The sequence below is a fragment of the Dipodomys merriami genome, unplaced genomic scaffold (genome assembly GCF_024711535.1).
Source record: "Dipodomys merriami isolate MVZ:Mamm:240054 unplaced genomic scaffold, mDipMer1.0.p SCAF_92, whole genome shotgun sequence".
Taxonomy (NCBI): Eukaryota; Metazoa; Chordata; class Mammalia; order Rodentia; family Heteromyidae; genus Dipodomys; species Dipodomys merriami.
This window is the reverse complement of record NW_027206535.1, coordinates 119,728-125,727: the sequence shown is the minus strand read 5'-3', so window position 1 is coordinate 125,727 and position 6,000 is coordinate 119,728. Positions and strand designations below refer to the sequence as shown.

The 6,000-nt window shown below is 43.1% G+C and overlaps 1 protein-coding gene across 3 annotated transcripts in view; it reads left to right on the top strand.

Moving 5' to 3' along the window:
- Nucleotides 1-1,975: 1,975 nt before the first annotated feature.
- The window catches only part of LOC138821639 (OTU domain-containing protein 7B-like), a 63,690-nt gene continuing 59,665 nt past the window's right edge, over nucleotides 1,976-6,000 (top strand). For 2 of the 3 annotated variants that reach the window (XM_070014087.1, XM_070014088.1), the window contains exon 1: nucleotides 1,977-2,327. The gene's annotated coding sequence lies outside the window, so the exon portion shown is untranslated. Of the gene's footprint in view, nucleotides 2,328-6,000 lie in introns of all 3 variants that reach the window. The other variant, XM_070014090.1, reaches the window with a different exon arrangement.

Here is a 6,000-nt window from a genome sequence, read left to right as displayed (position 1 = left end):
GATCTATGTTACCCCTTATATTGTTCTCCCCCATTTTCCCTCCACACATCTCTACTCTCAAGTTATGTACTTAGTTCAATTTTTACATACTGTACATTTGATATAATGACTGCATTTGCTCACTCTTCCACTCTCCATTTGTGTGCCTTCAGTTGTTCCTCCCCCAAACATGTTTCCACTTCCTGGTAATCATTCTGATAAATAATTCATTAGTTGTCCATAGTCCTCCCCTAAGTATACCATCCTTTAGTCAGTTTGTGTGTATATGCATAAAACCCTGTATATATTATCACATAGGTTTGTATTTTAGATCTAGCTTTCACGTATGAGAGAAAACATGTACCATTTGTCTCTTTGAGCCTGACTTATTTCACTTAACATCATTTTTTCTAGGTCCATCCATTTCCCTGGAAATGACATTATATTCTTTCAAACAGATGAGTAAAATTTCATTGTATATATGTACCACATTTTCTTGATCCACTCATTTGTTGTAGGGCATCTGGGCTGTTTTTATAATTAATCTATCATGAATAGTACAGCAATGAACATGGATGTGCAAGTGTCTTTACTGTATCCTGATTTGAAATATTCGGGGTAGATGCCCAAAAGGGGTATTGCTGGATCAATTGCCAAACTGCCTCCAGATTTTTGAGGCTCTTTATCTCTGGATCTGTCTTCCCATCTCACCTTCAGCTAGCAAGGGGTGGGTATGATCTATGAAGTTCAGTTTGAATCATCCTACTCTTCAAGTTTGCCAGTGAACAGGGGTCAAAAATTGTGCCTAAATGGTTGAAGCTCAAATGGTCTGTTAACCTGTATTGTAGGACACTGGTATGGACACTCCCTATACAAGGGACTCTGACCGGCTCAAATGAGGTATGTATGTATAGCTTTAGGCCCAGCCCCAAATGTTCAACTCTAAACCCAAGAGCATCCCCATGAGATATAGCTGTCTAGAAGTTTCCTATTTCAAGTATCAGTTTCCTAATTTGAGCTTGGTAAGTTTAAATAGCTGTACTCCATCTCTCGCCTTCAGAAACCAAGAGCTTCAGGAAGTAGTTAGCAAAAATAAATTGACTGTAATATTTGTTTTTGTGTAGTCCTAATGATCATAAGCAACACTATTTTGAATATACAGACCAGAGGTAGAATGTTAGGAATTTGAATTAGAATGTAGCGTTTTTTTTATTGAAGAATAAGAGAGGCTAGCTCTATTTTGTATTTGTCATAGGTACTTGCTACAGTGGTTCGTATTTGATAAAGTTCTTATTCTAATATTCACTTAACAAGTTTGGTAAGTTTATAAATGTTAAAGATGTCGCCCCAAAATCATGAAGTATAGTGCCCTGCACATAGTAGGAGCTCAATAAATATTTGAATTACTTTACAGCTGAATTGCTATAAAAAGGCATTGCACACAAAAGTGGCCCATGTTTCCTGATCGTGCTAACAGTCTAAGGCTGATGGGTCAATGGGGAGGCCTTGTTATGCAGGTGTTAAGTGTTTACAGAGAAGGGTACGAACACTTTACAGAGTGACAGGTCAGGGTGGAGACTGCTTGGGAAGCAGCCGGAAAGACGGGAGATTAACTAGAATTTTCATTCCTCTCACCTTTCCAGAACTTGCCCACCGCTTTCTGTTTCTTGCCGAAGGGCAGGAGTCGACGGATTCGACCTCAGGAGTTAAGAGTTCACCCCGACCCTTCCAGCCCAGGTGGAAGCTCGCGGGCGGCGCCGGGGCTTCGGGGACGCAGGCCAAAGAAGCCCTGGGTCACGCACGGGGCAAGCGCCGCAGCCGCCCGCCAGGGAGCGGCGCTGAAGGCGGGGCTGCTGTTGGGCGGGGCGGGGCGGGGCGGGGCAGGACAGGCGGGAGGAGGGAAGAGGGAGGAGGGCGGGAGGGAGAGTGGAGGCCCGGGGGCGGCTTGGGTGTCACCACCAACCCGCTCCGGCCGGAAACTGGCGCTTGTTTCCGGCCGGACGGCTGAAAGCCAGCGATCCTGAACCAGCCGCCGGAGTCGGAGTGGGCGACCGGGTTCCGTGGAGCAGGCAAAAAGACAAAAAAAAAAAAAAAAAAAAAAAAAAAAAAGAGAGAGAGAGAGAGAGAAAAGATCCACGGGGAGGCCAGTCCCGATCAGTCCCGCCTAGCTCCGGCTCAGATCCTGTGTGGAGCGCCTGCCGCGGTCTCAGTGTCCGCCACCACCTCCACCTCCATCGTCGTCGGGGGAGGGGCCGGCCGGACCCCTGGGTCACTGCCGCGGAATGAGGAGAGGCGGCCGGGCCCCGCTCTCCGCCCTGGCCTAGGGCCTGGCCCCGAGAGTCGCGAGGGTAACGGAGCCCCCAGCCCTGACACCCTCCCCGGTCTGCTCCCGCCCCTCCCACCTCTGCAGAGTCGCAGGCTCTGCCCCTCTGATCTCCGCTGACCCCCCTTTCTCTGTTCTGATATTCCACCTGAAGCCACCTCCCCTCAGCACCCCTGGTCGCCTGACTGCCCCTTGCTTTATCCTCACCTTCTCTCCCCCCTCCCCCGTCTTCCACCTGCACCCCGCGCTCCTAGCCCCGGGCTTTCCTGGACTCCTTGAGCTGCGCTGGGCTGTTTGGACGGTCCTTTCTCGTCAGCGTAGACTTTTGGGGGAGGGACAGAAGAGTTGTAGAATGGTTAAGATGCAGGATCCAGTCCCCATAGTAGGATAAAGTTCATTTTAAAGTGTAAAGGTAAAAATGAAAAGAAGACAAACTTGTTCCTTATCGATAGCCCAACTGAGGTGCGTCCAAAGTAATGGAGGAAAGGAGCGGAAAAAGATGTGTGTGTGTGTGTGTGTGTGTGTGTGTGTGTGTGTGTGAGAGAGAGAGAGAGAGAGAGAGAGAGAGAGAGAGAGAGAGAGAGAGAGAGAGAGAGAGAGAGAGAGAGCGCTCCTCGGATAGGCTTATGAACTTTAGAAAACAGAAAAGTTGCCATAGCCGATGGAAACTTTAGAAGCTGATGATGAGTAAGCCGGGGGCTGCGTGATCTCACTCTTCTCATAATTACTAGGTTAACGGTGTAGCTTCGGTCGGGATGGAGTGGGATTTGTTTACTGGGCCGGCGTATTTTTAGCTTGTCGGCTCACAAGGACCAGCTCCGAGCCATCCCCCCCCCCCCCCCCCCCGGCCTTGGTCGTGTGGCTGTCTACCCTAGGTGGCTTCTCAGGAAGCAATATGGGTGTAAAAATTGGAAAGTTGAAAGAAGCTGACTGGTGGCATTTTATGTAAGATGTTCCCCCCTAACTTTTTAGTCAGTTTTCTTTTCATGAATTAGCCAGACTTCTCCTTTTCTTTCTTTAAAAAGAATAAGTACTACATAAAATGCTTTATTTAGAAAACCGGAGGCTGGTAATTTTTCAGTCTTTGGCTTCTGTATATTTAGGAGCCCTTTGAGGAGGCTGGTTTCTCTTTGTTTTTCTGAACCTGTGTCAAAAGTGGAAAAGCAAAGTGTAGAGAGAGAAGAGGTGGTGGTGTTAAGAATAGACCCTGCTCTTTTAAATAATTTCTAAGTGTTTTAAAAAACGTTTTCTGAATTATATAACTTCTAAAAATATGTAGAAAATTTCCTTCTGAGTAAATGAGATTACATTCCTGATGAGGTGGAGAAATCTGCTGGGACTTAGGCTGAGTGGCCCTGGAGACTCTTGTTCAATGTTTGTGGTACATAATTTGCAAACAATGAAGAATTATGTTCGTTGGCCATATTGTTTCTCAAGCAGGTCTTTTAAAGTCTAGTAAATCAGTCTGCTGTGCTAGTCTATTGATATTTTGGAGGCTAAACAGAACTGTAAAATAACTGAAATGGATGTTGCTCCTGTGCAGGCTGAATAGCAGTCTGTTCTAGTTTCCACTAGTGAACTGGCATGCCTCAGAGCAATCCCCACCCCCTACTAAGTGGCCAGTTACTATGTACTTAGAGATTGCAAATGAACACAAATATTAGCTCATGCTGGGAATAATTGAGAAGATAAATATGCTGAAAACATATATTCCAAAAACAAAATAGATTTTTTTTCAATTTCCCCTCTCATTTTGGTTTATCAGCACCTTTCTGCCAATAATTATCCATTAACATGAATAATTTAGAATTGAACAGATATCTGCTTTGGGTATTATCCATTCAAGCAGGAAGGGAAATGGGAAATAGTTTACAAACTAAAACTAATATTTTTGGTTGTTGTTGCTTGGTTTGACTTGTCCTTTCATTCAGTGCCAAAGACTCTCACAGGAAACAAACAACAAAAAAGATGTCTGATGTCATATGTAAGCAGGATGATCAGTAATGAATACTAATTGTTAGTTGGACATTGCGAGTGATATATTACCAACTTAAGTATTCCTGAAGTAGTACATTAATTGCTTAATTTCTTTTTTTCTCCCTCTTTCCCCCCTCCCCTGAAGTCCTTTATTCAGGAAAGTTTTAATTTGGAGACTAAAATTTGATTTTAAAAAATCACACATACCCACATAGAGTCTTTACTATCTATAGTTGTTTTAATCAGTATAAGTTGTTTAGTGCCAATAGCACTTAGGCTATATGGGTAAATTCTATTTATATCTATATCTAGCAAGTTCCCTTTGTGGAGCTGCATATATTCCACAGGGTGGGGATTAAAGGGTTTGAGGAAACCTAGGAATAAGGGGAGACCAGCCCTGTAGCCCACTGCCTCACAGTTCTCAGAAGGCTTTGTTTGGAATTTTGATTCATTCTATGTAACCAGAGTTATGATAGAAAAATTCAACATTAAATATAAGATCTCACATAAATGACACTGAGCACCACTTGTTGAAGTTTTGGAACTTCTGGATAGCACAAGTGTGCTAAACATGCTGGCAGAACCATCATAGTGTTTTATGTGTGTATATGTGTGTGAACGTGTGTGTGTGTGTGTGTGTGTGTGTGTGTGTACATGCACATTTCTGTTAGAGTTACCCCGCTTCTTACCTCAAACATTTATCTCACCAAAGGGAAAATCCTCAAACAATGCTTTGAAATGTGACCTCAGCAGTAGCTTTCCTGTGGAACTTAAGATCTGTGAAATATTAGAATGGAACCTTCTGAATTGCTCCTGATAAGTTCAGATAATTAATATGTTGTGTAACTGAAAGGTAGAGGCAGGACAGTTCTGTCAATTTTTTTTAATATGAAAGGCCTTTTTTGGTAAAAAACAACAAAAAACAAAAAAAAACCTTTATGCTGAATAATGATTGAGCATTCCTGTAGACAAAGAAATCTCTTAAGTTTTAGTGACAAGTTGGAAGATATGAAAGATGTAAAACAGGTGCCCTTTTCCTTGGAACAGGACATAAAGTCACGTGTAAATGGGGAGTCAGACTATTGGAAGCTTTAACTTGTAGGAAACAATGTCTAAATAAAACCAAACTTTGTGTGCTGTATGATCTGAGAGATCTTGAAATAACAATCATTGAGATATAGTAGAGGAGTTTTCTGAGTCAGTAAATTTTGAAATGGACTTGGGCAGTTATGGTTTAATCAGAAAGTAATATGGGCTATGGAATTAGATTGACCTTGGTCCTTTATAATTTATAACTATGGACAAGTTATTTCTCAATCAGCTCTAAAATTAGTATGAACATTCAAGAAAATGAAATGTTTTTCTGGGTTAGGAATAAAAAGAAAAGCTCTTTTAGAATATACAGTGTGCAATGATGGTATGAATGACTAAGTTGTGTGTGTGTGTGTGTGTGTGTGTGTGTGTGTGTGTGTGTGTAATACATGAGTGACTGGAGAGAATGTGAGTTGGTCAAGTCATGGGTAGCAAGAGGGTGGAGGGGACTCAGAGGCCAGACTTGTGGATGTTGATAGAAGGGTCAATAGAGTCATTGTAGGTCCTTGAACAAAGGGTGGATTTAATGAGAAGTATTGAGCTCTTTGGCTCAGGAACTCAGGGAAAGGAGTCAGGCAGGCACCGGTACATTGTGACTCTTATGCTTCTCCTCTGAAAGGAAACAGCCA